This window comes from Carassius carassius, chromosome 15, assembly GCF_963082965.1.
Source record: "Carassius carassius chromosome 15, fCarCar2.1, whole genome shotgun sequence".
Lineage (NCBI taxonomy): Eukaryota > Metazoa > Chordata > Actinopteri > Cypriniformes > Cyprinidae > Carassius > Carassius carassius.
In genome coordinates this window covers 29,378,575-29,392,772 of record NC_081769.1, presented here as the reverse complement: position 1 = coordinate 29,392,772, position 14,198 = coordinate 29,378,575, and the positions used below count along the sequence as shown (strand labels likewise).

At 40.2% G+C, this 14,198-nt stretch overlaps 1 protein-coding gene across 1 annotated transcript in view; it reads left to right on the top strand.

Moving 5' to 3' along the window:
* Positions 1-14,198, top strand: part of LOC132158830 (oxidation resistance protein 1-like) — a 158,418-nt gene that overhangs the window by 4,095 nt on the left and 140,125 nt on the right. The window lies entirely within an intron of this gene.

The window sequence follows — 14,198 nt, the reverse complement described above, 5'->3', positions numbered from 1 at the left end:
CAATAAAAATATCTGTCTATCTTTTTAATTTTTTATACTTAATTACATTATATAAAAAGCAACAGACATTAGAGAGATCATGGGCGAGGAATTTTTAAGCATGCTTTGAAGCATTAACTATGTTAAAATCTTGGTATGTTGGTTTTTATAAAACAGCCCCAGCAATGTTCAATAAAAAAATCATCATTGTAATTTAAAAAAACCCTGCACCTAGTAATATAGTTCATAAGACTGTAATGTTATTTTTTTTAATACATTTCTTATTTTATAATTCAATCTATATAATAAGAGTGGCCTTGAAAATGAGAGGCTCTATGAGCACACAGTTCATTAGCTCACAATTTTTTCAGCCATTAACAGTTTTCATATTGCATAATATTTAACAGTTAAGCAGTTTATGGTGCTGGAGATCCAGTGAAAGATTTAAATCCCAGTGTAAACAGAAGTACAGTCCCGTCTGTAGATTAGGGAGGGATTTGCTCTTCTAAGCCTTATAACACAGCGACTGACCTTTGCAGCCTGGTTTATCATGTGTTACTCACGTGTTTAATGTATTAAAGGAATAGTTCACCCTAAAGTGAAATTTGCTGAAAATTGACTCTGGCCTCTGGCCATCATTCTGAAGTTGTGTGGATAACTTGTGGATTATTGTGATGATTTTATCAGCTGTTTGGGCTCTCCTTCTGATGGCACCCATTCACTGCAAAGGATCCACTGGTGTGCAAGTGATGTGATGCTAAAATTCTCCAAATCTGTTGATGTCTGATGAAGAAACAAAAATTTTTTTTTTTCATTTTTGGTAGAGCTATTCCTTTAACATGTAAAACAGTCCACATCAATACTCACATATGAGTGATTGGTGGCTGATTTTGAACAATTTCCCACTTTGTTGTATAGTGGCTTTTTGGTAGTTCATCTGCTGTTTTAGATTTTTTCGTGCTTGTGCTTATGCTATTTTCATTGAATCAGTAACAGCAGCTATTATCTCTCCCAACATGTCAGTTTCAGACTCTGCTAATTTAATTTAGCATTTGCAATGACAAATGATTTTGCAGATTTTTGCCTTGCGGATGACAAAATGTCCAAAAAACGATGTGCCTTGGTGCACAAATAGCACACTTCCCTTTTAAATGCACATTATGTCCAGCTTTCGACAGTCAGTGTGATAAACATGACAAACAACTGGCAAAATCCACATCCACATGACCGACACCAAATCGGGAATGAAATGCTCTTATAGGACTGAATCTGTGCTCTATTGTATCGAAATGCGTCCAGCTCTCAAGATTAAATATACCTTGGAACAAAGTCATTTTAGAGCACTGCCTCCTGAGGCATTTGTCTCTGTCAACATAATATCATTTTGTGTAATGACTCAGCAGAATGAATCCAGAGTTGGACTGACAGAGTCCCACCTTGCCAAGAGCTCAAACAATCACATCTGTGTTCAGAATGTAAATTGTAGGGAATGGAGCTCAAGCACACACTCATTTTTCTGCTAGGTTAAAGCACTGTATATGTTCTATACATTTAATAATATATTTACTGAAGCTAATCTTGAAAGGAGTCACAATACAAGAGCACATTTTGAATTTACTGGATTATTATTATTATTATTATTATTATTATTATTATTATTAAAATACAGCCATTTTGAGAACCAGAATTGGCTCGAAACAGCCATAAGCCGAAAAGAAAAAAAGGCAATTGCGACTTTTTCCTTGTGATTTTAAGTGAATACCTTCTAATTTCATCCTCAGAATTTAGAGATATAGACCTAAACTTAGAATTACGACATATACCTTTAGAATTGCTAAATATAATCTCACAACTCTAAACATGTCCAAATTGTGAGATAGAAATTCTAAATTTACATCTTGCAAAACTGACTTATTTCCTCAGAATTGTGCATTTATATATTGGCTGTTTTGCTTGTAAAATTATTTGATCACATTTTAAGCTAAAGATGCTTTTTGGCACAACTGCAGCATTTAGCAGCCAAACCCAGAATTTATTCCACCTAAAAAAGTAGTTTTACCTCAAAAGGATAGTTTAGACAACTTTACTTTTTAATTTATTTTTAAATATACCTGTAGAATAGATATTGTCTCTGGAAAAGTCAAAATTATTAATTGTTATTGATTATTATGAATAATCAATAGCACAGAAAAAAAACAGCAAAACTCTACATGTGAGGGAATTGCATCATGGGGAATTCACAGGTCTGTGTAATGCTGTCGTCTCATTCTGTGTCAGGACAGTTTAATAATTAATTAAAACAAAAGGTGGTCTCAGACAATCCCATCTCAGATACTGCATCACAACACAGAACTTTCACTTGAGATTTTCACTTACTCCATGTCCATGTGGACACACAATTGATTTTAAAGAAAATAACATTTGCATTCTGACTTGAGAAATAATCTTGTGGTTTCATAATGTCTTGTTTTCTTTGGAGTTCATCATGTATTTTTTCTATTCCTCAAGCCAAGCGCAAACTACAAGACTAGTCATTCTTTTATGCTGTAAATATGTTGCCTGAAAAATCAAACTGCTGCCCACGTCTCAACCATACTTTTTCTGCTTTTTATCTTGTTCTGTGTAAATGGAAAAACAACCAATTTCTTTCAAGTTGTTTGTTTACGTGTCAGGAATCAATCTAGCTTAGCTGGACATATCTGAGAAATTTGAAGATAATATTTAGGCCTAATTTAGAAAAGAGAATGATCTCTAATCTGTGTTTAGTTGTGCAAAGCACACACCAAAGACACAAAATCTTACAGGCTTACAACTGATGAAACATCCAGAACACAAGTCTCACTTAAAGGGGTCCTATTGTGCTCTTTTACAAAGTCTTATTTTGTTTCGGGGGTGTACTACAACAGGCTCTCATACTAGGTTGCTTGAAAAGCACATTATTTTATACATATTTTACCATGGGCGTCAGTTTGGTTTGAAATGTGGTGGGGACAGAGACGCATTCAGAAGTGCATTTTCAGAAGTGGTGGGTACAATGATGCATTTTTTTTTTCTCTTTCGCGCAGGTCATGTTTTGAAAGACGTCCTGTATCTTATTAATGTAAATAAATAAAAATGTATACAAAAATGTGATGATGTCCGACTCGTTTTATGAAGAAGAAAGCCGTACAAAGCATTAGACATATGATATATGACCCACTAATCTGCTTCATATCATCATATAAGTACCATGTTGACAATATGACATGGCCATGACGTGGTTTAATGTACCTAAACAATGATTACCAAATTTCTCTTTCATGTTGCTTTGTTATAACCACTGAAAACGGGGAAAAAAATCTAACCCAAAATCGGGCCTCGCTCTACATTATCCCGCTTATTACATGGCTACCCACCAAATAAATCAATAATTTGACACAAAATATTGATTTGAAAAAGAGTTTATTGATTTAAACACGATTGTATTGCTTCCGCTAAAGAAAATAGTTCCGTCTCTACGATTAGAATCCTGCCGCATCCATAGCAACGCTCTGTTTTTCATGGCAACGGTGTTATTATCAAGAAATAACAGACTTCATTCTACAGTGGAATTCAACCAAGCCATGTAATAATTTGATTTAATTCCCAGTACAATTTACCATATCTAAACACAACACAACTTAAGCACTACAAATTTTATCAAGATTGGAAAAAGCAAAAATACGTGTAGCACATGAACACTATTGACTATCACACCATGATCTGACTGCTCTCAATTCAAAACAACATGCATCCATCCAATCTACATCAGGCATTTTGACTAAAACTTGATCCATTCCTCATCATCATCATCATCACAACTATTCTAGAATTCAGCAATAGATTCAAGCAATAATTAAACAAGATACTGACTACTCAACAATCATCTCCCCCAACACTTGCTGTATGAACGCAAACCGTAACTAGCTAATTAAGTTGGTGGCTAAGGAAGTCTAACGTAACATTAATTGCAAGAGAAGAATTAAAACAGCCGATCCCTTGTGTGCAAATGCACAAGACCTAGCCATAATACCAGCAAATCTTAATAAACATAAGTTATCGCGTCTTACCTTTGTGTCAATGGTCTGCAGACCCTTGCTGTGTGTACAACAACATCCATTTGTTCTACAAGTTATCACTTTGATATGTTATAGTCCATGGCACTAGGATGCAACCTTGTGATATTGTATGAAGGCTAAATGACTTGCTCGTCTATGATACATTCGCCAGAAATTCTGGCCAATCCCAGCAAAGACTAGGTAGCCTCGTTCCCGCTCGTTCACTGTCCATTCCAAACTGTCAACTCATTTGAAAAACATTCTTTAAAAAAAAGAAGCGCGATAGTCATATAGACGGTTTCATCGGGCGCATGCGCCTGGACCTAACTTAACTTCCGGTCTGTGTTGTGTATATTGGTCTGGCTGCAGTGCCTTCTACAAACGCGGTTAAAGTCAAGGCGATGAGTAGACTGAGGGCTCAGGTGGTTGTGCTGCGGGATGTGTTTCCCATACATTTATTTATTTTTGGAAACTCACCACAATTTTAAAACTGATCGATTTTCAAAAAGGCTTCGCTGAATAAACATGAGTAACGTTATGTACTGCACGTTTAATAATAATAATTCCTTACATTTATATGTTTAAATATCAAAACGAGGCACAGGTGTTTTTTATATCGCTGTATTTCTGAAGGAAGACTTGCATGTTATATGCCTGATAAAGCAGCGTGTGTGAGCGTACTTTGTTTACAGCTGTTACTGGGGAAACCTCCATTTCTCGCGCTTTATGTCTATGCTTTAAAACATCTCCTATTGGCAAAGAATGGATTTGCATTCTCATTAAGTCCGCCTGATCCATGCAGCAAACATATTTTGTTTGTTATCAAAAAATATCTACTCTAGAGGGACTTGGCTGATGTTATTGATTCAATACCACGACTTAGGTGCCCTTGAGCAAGGCACTGAACCCCCAACTGCTCCCCGGGCGCCGCAGCATAAATGGCTGCCCACTGCTCCGGGTGTGTGCTCACAGTGTGTGTGTGTGTGTTCACTGCTCTGTGTGTGTGCATTTCGGATGGGTTAAATGCAGAGCACAAATTCTGAGTATGGGTCACCATACTTGGCTGAATGTCACTTCACTTTCTTTCTTTCTTTCTATTTGGAAGTCTACCGGAAGTTAAGTTAGGTCCGCAAAAGCGCGCATGCGCAGTAACGTTTGTTTATGTTGTTGCCGTTGAAACCGTCTGTAGAGAAAATAATAACAGTGACACGATGACTCCCCCTCCCCCAACCTAGAACGTATCCCAATGTTACAGTTGTTGCAGTTTTAATGAACAGAAAAGCGTGTAGCCAGCGCAGCAGCAGAACTCGAGGTTTAAAAAAAAAAAAAAAGTGGTGGGTACAAAATGACTCATGACGAAATCTGGGGGGGACACGTCCCCCCCGTCCCCCCCGAAATCGACGCCTATGTATTTTACATTATTATAACACCTCTCTCATCAGTCTTGTATTAAAGGGTTAGTTCACCCAAAAACGAAAATTATGTCATTAATGACTCACCCTCATGTCGTTCCAAACCCATAAGACCTCCGTTCATCTTCGGAACACATTTTAAGATATTTTAGATTTAGTCTGAGAGCTCTCAGTCCCTCCATTGAAGCTGTGTGTACGGTATACTGTCCATGTCCAGAAAGGTAATAAAAACATCATCAAAGTAGTCCATGTGACATCAGAGGGTCAGTTAGAATTTGTTGAAGCATCGAAAATACATTTTGGTCCAAAAATAGCAAAAACTACGACTTTATTCAGTATTGTTTTCTCTTCCGGGTCTGTTGTGAGCGCGTTCACTGCAGTATAGTGATATCCGGTTCGCGAATGAACCATTTCAACAAATCGAACTGAATCATTTGAAACGGTTTGCGTCTCCAATAAGCATTAATCCACAAATGACTTAAGCTGTTAACTTTTTAATGTGGCTGACACTCCCTCGGAGTTAAAACAAATCAATATACTGGAGTAATTCATTTACTCAAACAGTACACTGACTGAACTGCTGTGAAGAGAGAACTGAAGATGAACACCGAGCCGAGCCAGATAACGAACGAACGATTGACTCATTCTAGAGTCAAGAACCATTTCTGTCAGACGATTCGAGAACCGAGGAGCTGATGATACTGCGCATGTGTGATTCAGTGTGAAGCAGACCGACACACAGAGTGTCTGAACCGAACTGATTCTTTTGGTGACTGATTCTGAACTGATTCTGTGCTAATGTTATGAGCGCAGGTAAACCGAAGGCTTAAATCAAGTGCAATCATCGCAAATGACATCATTACGTTGAGCGCAAAAGAACCGGTGAACCGTTTTCTTCAACCGGTTTATTGAATCGAACTGTCCGAAAGAACTACTGATGATAAGAAAACCTATGCAACCGGCTCTTGACTTATGAAAGAGTCAATCTTTCGTTTGTTATCTGGCTCGGCTCGGTGTTCATCTTCAGGTCTCTCTTCACAGCAGGTCAGTCAGTGTACTGTTTAATTTACTAGTGTACAGTAAATTAATTACTCTGGGATATTGTTCTGTTTTAACTCAGAGGGAGTGTCAGCCACATTAAAAAAGTTTACAGCTTAAGTAATTTGCAGATTAATGCGTATTGGAGACGCGAACCATTTCAAACGATTCAGTTCGATTTGGTGGACTGGTTCAAAAAGATCCAGTTACATCGAATGATTCGTTCGCGAACCGGATATCACTAAACTGCAGTGTTTTGAACGGTCTCACAACAGACCCAGAAGAGAAGACAATGCTGAATAAAGTTGTAGTTTTTGCTATTTTTGGACCAAAATGTATTTTCGATGCTTCAAAAAATTCTAACTGACCCTCTGATGTCACATGGACTACTTTGATGATGTTTTTCTTACCTTTCTGGACATGGACAGTATACCTTACAAACAGTTTCAATGGAGGGACTGAGAGCTCTCGGACTAAATCAAAAATATCTTAAACTGTGTTCCAAAGATGAATGGAGGTCTCACGGGTTTGGAACGACATGAAGGTGAGTCATTAATGACATAATTTAGATTTTTGGGTGAACTTACCCTTTAATTATGCATGTAGTATGTATGCTCTACTACTGTATATTGTATTGGCTTAATGGCGCCATGACATCATGTCTGCACCTGTCTCTCAAACATACTTAATTGCTTTAGCAATTTTATTTCACTGAGCATTGTAGCAATTTATAAGTTTTAGCAAAAGTTAAACTAAACTCTTGTTGACACAGTATGAATAAAGAATGGAATATTTATATCTTTGAATATACATGTTTGAGTTCATGCTGAGAACTGACTTTTGATTGCACACCTTGTCAAATCTAAGAACACTTTGAGACGTTTATATGTTTTCTGTATCTGGGGACATGTGAAATCACTGGGGTCTTTTTCTGAGAGGAAATATCTAAGAATAAAGAGTTTTTATTTGATTTCCATTGCTATAGAAGAACTGACATAAATATATTTCCTTTGTGACTTTTTTATTAACTGATCTTATGGGTATGTAGAATGAAAAAAAAGTTTAATAAGTTTCTTTATGTGGCAAAACTATTAGGATATAAGTGGAAAGCATGATGTCATTAGGTTCACATAGGTTTTAAGAAGGCCTTTATTTGTTAATGTGCATGAGCAAATCGTCCCCCTGTGCTTTTATTTATTGATTATATGGCAGGCAGTGAACAGAGGACAACAGCGGCCTGTGATGAGAACTGAACCTCTGTAATGAGTGTAAACACAGCGTTCAGAATCAACAGCAGGGCTGTTTACACATCTGCAGCGATTGTGAGGGGAATTTACATAATCACATTGTGTTTCTGCAGGCATCATTTGACCCCTGTTAGTCCCTGGAGATGTTGTCATGTTTAAAGAGTTTCTGTAAGAATCAGGTAAAGGATGATTAGAGCACAGTGGAGGATGAGTCACCTCGCTGCAGACGCGCAGTGATTAAGACCACAGAAAGCCTTCCAACATGCATGATTTGTTTGTTTTCTGTGCGGGTGATTGTGGGAGGAGAATGAGGATGAATCAGAATTTGCTTTGTAATATTCTACATCTTTGTTCCATTTAAGCACTTGTTTTAGGGTGGTAAACAGCCTCTATTAAAAAGTACCATGGTTTTCAGACATTTACAAAGGAAATTGTTAAATACCATGGTTGGTTGTATGACCAAAATCATCAATTTGAATAATCTTAGATAATTGTACACAATTGTTATTGTGTCAATAGCTTTATAGAACTATCACATCATGTCATGTCATGAGAAATCTTTTTTTTTTCATATAGCGTTTAAAAAATATATATAAATATAATTGTTTTATATAATTTATAGGAAGAAATTCATAAAGTATACTTTAAATTGAACAAAATATTATATCTGCAAAAATGTATAACCGTTTTCCAGCAAATCAGCATATTAAAATGATTTCCGAAGGATCATGTGATGCTGAAGACTGGAGTAATAGCTGCTGAAAATTAACGATATTATTTTTACTGTATTTTTTTAAAACAATACAGTAAATATAAGTTTGATGAGCATAAGAATCTTATTTTTTAAAACATTAAAAAGACACAAATTTGTATTTATATGTTGACACTATTAAATAACCGAATGAAACAGAAAAAATATTTAAAATTGTAATAGTATTTAGCATTTTTGTTGTATTTTTGATCAAATACAGTAAATGAAGCATTGATAAACACAAGAAATGTAAAAATATATATATTTTTATATCATCTATATATATTTTTTTCCATTAGTGAAATGAATACTTCATGCTTAGTTGTACTAATATATAGTTTGAGAAGCATAGTCTTAGGGGGAAAAGATTTCACATCAATTTTTTTTTTTTTACACTTGGATCAGTGGGCCACAATTCCCAATGGAAAGAAAAAAAAAAGACAAGCCATCAAAGTGCCAGCAAGCTGCTGCCCACGTCTCCCCAGTCGCAGTCTCATCCATACTGTTTATCTCCTTGTTCTTCATGTTCTGTACAAGAAAATGACTTCAAGCCCTCCTCCCTGTTGTTTGTTGATGTTGTCAAGAACTCTTACACTTTGTGTGTGAGTTTGTAAAAGAACATTGGGACTTTTGGGGTCAACCTAGTCTGTAGTTAGTTGTGTAAACTGCAAGTCTTTAAATGTACTCAAGGTGACCCGCTTCTGTCTCGTAGTGTTCACTGGGCCATCCATTTCAATGTAAATAGCACCATTTTCTCAACAAGCTTGCCACTGCCCTCTGAAACCACACACACACAGTCCATGGCACTTTACTTTGGAGCGATGAAAGGATTTTGATGAAATCACTCTAAATCTGTTGAACGCTTCGACCAGAGGGATGACTGCTGAAAAGAGGAAATACAATAAAATGAAATCACCTGAACGTGCCATGTTTCCCTCAGCACAGACCTTTGCTTCCGCTGCTGTTGTGGGCACTGGGCTTATGACATAAAACACTGAATAAGACACGTCTTGGTTATGTATGGAACCCTCGTTCCCTGAAGGAGGGAACGGAGACGTTACGTCAGAAAGAGACTGACGAATGGGATCTCTCCAGAGAGCCCAATCATCTTCGAGTGGTTACAAAACAAGCAAATGGTACGCCGAGTACCTTGGTCTGCGGAATTTGCATCGCGAGCTGCGCCCCGCAGAGCGGGTATATAAGGAGCAGCGCGAGCAACTCGCATTCAAGTCTTCGCTGAGGAGCCGAGCCAGTGACCCGGCTATTCAGCGGAACAACAATGTGGCAAGTGGACGTAACGTCTCCGTTCCCTCCTTCAGGGAACGAGGGTTACATACGTAACCGAGATGTTTCCCTTCAGTCGGTCACGTTCTATGTTACGTCAGAAAGAGATTGACGAATGGGGTCCCTTACAAAGCGCCACATGGCTGTCTTCCAGTGACCCGTGTGAGTGATAGGACCCTGTCATGAGGCCAGCACGAGTGAGGGCCTATAGCTTACACAGAACGCACTGGGTAGCATATTCCAGCTAGCAGGCTGCCTGCTCGTAGGAGGACTTACAAAGACAGGTATCCACCAAGGTGGTGATACACATGAACTCTGAGCTACCCAGCCCACAGGGTGGAGGATTCAACGACAAAGCTGGCAAGGGGCTTGCCAAGGGAAAGACACATGCTGCGAAGAGACTTACTGTGGACATACACACGTGGGATTGCCCAGAAGGGGAATCACAACACATGGAGGCACCTAGTCCCACACAGGGCTGACCGCAGGGGCATGTACACAAGTGCTGGACATCAACAGTGATGGAAGAACCCAGGGTTCTGAACTGAGGAACTCACCTGAGGGGAATAGTGCACGTATCCAGTCCGTGGAGTGGAATGGTGCAGCAAGCTGATTGACACCGAGCAGGTCCTTACTGGCCCGAAGGGGCGAGTACCTGGGAGGACACGGGCTCTACACTGAGATTATAAAATCTTGTGAATGTGTTAGGTGTCGCCCAGCCCGCAGCTCTACAGATGTCTGTTAGCCAGCGCCCAGGAGAAAGCTACACTCCTAATTGAGTGAGCTCTCACCCCTAGGGGGCATGGCAGGTCTTGAGCCTGATAAGCCAGGACAATAGCATCCACTATCCAGTGGGATAACCTCTGCTTGGAGACAGCCTTTCCCTTCTGCTGGCCTCCCTGACAGACAAAGAGCTAGTCTGAGGTCCTAAGGCACTGAGTTCTGTCTACGTAAGTGCGGAGCGCATGTACTGGACAGAGCAGAACCAGGGCTGGGTCTGCCTCCTCCAGGGGCAGCGCTTGCAAGCTCACCACCTGATCCCTAAAAGGAGTGGTAGGAACTTTGGACACGTACCCAGGCCGGGGTCTCAAGATAACGTGAGAGTTGGCCGGCCCGAATTCCAGGCACGCTTCATCAACTGAAAATGCCTGCAGGTCCCCGACCCTCTTCACCAAAGCCAAAGTCATCAGGAGCGCAGTTTTCAAAGATAGAAACTTTAGCTCTACTGAGAGCAAGGGTTCGAAGGGATTCTTCTGCAGTGCCGATAGAACCACTGCGAGGTCTCAAAAAGGGACTTGCTGAGGGCGAGGCAGATTTAGCCTCCTTGCTCCTCTCAGGAACCTGATGATCAGAGTGTGCTTCCCAAGAGACCTACCTTCAACAGGGTCATGGTGAGCCGAAATGGTGGCCACATAGACCTTGAGGGTGGAAGGAGACAGCCAGTGGCGAGAGGCCAGTGGCGGAACAGAAAGAAAATGAGAACAAAGGATTCTCCCCCGGCCCTCCTCCGGGGGAAGGAGTGGTCCTGTTACCATCTCCTGGTGAGCTGACGTCTCCAACTCTGGGTCGCCCATCTCAGGAACGCCGCTTGGCCTGGCGTTTGGCAGGTTTAGGAGCAGAGACGGGGTGCACCGCCCTTCTGCGGCTGACTCCTCGCTGCGGCCGGGGTGAAGGCTGTTGCTGTGGCCGAGCGGGAGTGGAGGAGGGAGGCCATGGCATGCAGGGCAGAAGCGGCCTAGCCCGCAGCTCTGTAAGCCTTGGCCACAAGCGTGGATGAGAACTTACAGGCCTTGGAGGGCAGCTTGGGACCACCACGCCATGCGGAGGCACTCTGCGGACACAGTTGCATCGCAACAGAATGCTCCACTGGGGGAATCCCAGCATACCCCTTGGTCGCTCCGCCATCAAGGGCAGTGAAGGTGGTGGAAGTACCAGAATGGTTTCGGGCAGTTAAAGGTGCCTTCACTGAACTGGTCACTTCCTGGTGCACTTCCGGAAAGAAAGGAACCAGAGGGGGTTGCTGGCGATCAGCACGAGCAGCCCCCAGGAACCAATCATCCAGCCTCGAGCGCTCGGGACAGGGTGGAGGATTCCACTCAAGCCCGATGCTCTCAGCTGCCCGGGAAAGCACGGCATCAGCTAGGGATCGGACTGGGGCAACGCTGGCACTCCAGAGGGAGGCAACACAGATGAATCCTCATCTCCCGAGGACTTAAGCCCGCCTTGTGATGCGCCGATCAACATAAGGTCCTCCTCCCGAGCCCTGAATGAGATGTCAGGAACCTGAGAGGGTCAAGCAAACTCATCCGGATGTGGCGTTTGTGAGGGGGGTGTGGCCCGAGGAGGCTGGCTCGTCGGGGAAGCCCACATGGTAACCCTCAGATCACCCTGGCCACCAGCTGAAGTTGCCCTTTTACGAGAAGAGGAGCTAGAATGGGTGTGGCAGAGGGGACTCTATACCTTTTAATGTAATAGAGTCTCGATCTTGATGGTCATGATGGTCAAGTCCCCGCAATGAGAACATGAGCCATCCACAAATGCAGTCTCAGCGTGCTGAAAGTCCAGACACGTGACACAGCGATCGTGGCCGTCACGAGGAGCGATATATCGACTGCACCCAGAAACACACGGGCGAAATGACATCCTTAAAAAGATGCAAATTCAGCCCATTACTCTTTTGGCTTAATAGAAAAAGCTCTTTTAGAGGTGCTCACGATGCAAATTCCCCAGACCAAGGTACTCGGTGTACCATTGGCTCGTTTTGTAACCACTCGAAGGTGATTGGGCTCTTGGGCAAGATCCCATTCATCAGTCTCTTTCTGACGTAATGTAGAACGTGACCGACTGAAAGGGAACTGATTTTATATATATACCTGCTTCAGGTACCAAAGCTTTTATGTTTATAAGACTTTCTTCAACAGGCTTTCTGTTTGTTTGTTTGTTTTTTTCTCACATCTCCTTTCTCCTCCCACATGTGTTTCAGATGTGTTGGGTTAAAAATAGACTAGATTAGACCAGCAAGTGAAGATCAGAGTGTGAAAGTCAGAGTGGAATACCGAACAGGAAATCCCATGATTCAGTGCTGTTCATCAATGCCATCTTTCTGTGTTTTCCCAGAACTCCACACAACACACAGCTCTTAAAATAGACCAATGTGTTGCGTGTCTGTGGACCTGGACATTAAAAGGAATAAAACAACAAAGCATTGACACAACTATACACATACACTATACTATTCAATGACTGTTTGTCCTCATTTGACATTGTGCGTAAAAAAAAAAAAAAAAAGTTTGCTTCCTTCAGTCACAACTGTCCTTATGATCTGTTCCTTTGTTGAATGTCCAATTTCTGTTCTTGAAAAACTTTGGCACTTAAATAAAAAAAAAATTCTTATGAACCATCATTTTTGCCCATTTTTTATTTCATTTTATTATTTTACTTTTATGGTGTGTTTTTTATTACAAAGCAATTTTGTTTTTGTTTTTTTGTATTTTTTTTTTTTAAATTTTACCATATGCAACTGTAGCAATACTAGCATTGGACCTCATTCACAACTCACAGGTTTTAACTGTAAAACTGTATTTTCAAAGCTTTCTAGAAGGAGAATGTGCAATTGCTCTTTTGACTCACAAAATGTGTTTCCAAGGAGAGTTGAGGTGTTGGAGTTGAGCACATCTCCAGAAGCCAAAAAGCAAATTCATGTACTTTTTTTTCTGTCTGCTCCCAAAACATTGGCTTTTGCACTTATCAACTCTTCCAAACTCTTCCAAGTGAATATTTCTTTGGGCAGGTTTATTTTTGTATCAGCACATACCTTAGTCTTGCATACTACTTTTTGTAATATTTATCTTTACATACTATTTACGCACTTTAAATCTATTTACGTAGTATAAAATACTATTAACATATTTAAAAAATAGGCTGTATACAGTATATAATGTACAGTATTCTACAAGTATTCTGTCTTGAATGGCCATGCAGTGTTGACAACACTTTTTAATTTCACCCAATTAACAGATGTAGAAGACTGCAAACTCTCCCTTCTGTCTTTAGATAGAGTACAGCTTACGCTCAGCAAACATCTCACAACATTTAACTAGTGTGATAATGAATTATTCATCAATTCACATAAACTATTAAACTAAGCCTTTAATGAGAGCGTTTAAGATAAGCTCAAAGTACTTCCGTTAGACATTAATCAGCCAGTTTGTTCTTTATCCTTTGGTCACTTTTAATATCTGTAAATGTATCCAAAATAATAATTTTGGGTTCCTTATTTCTTTATACATGGTATTTGTCTTTATATTTGGTTAAAAAATTAACGTACACTATGAGTTTTTCTAGTTTAGCAGCTCTTTTTATGAATCTTTCATTAATGGGAGATTTTTGTTTGTGTGTGTGGGGGGGGGGG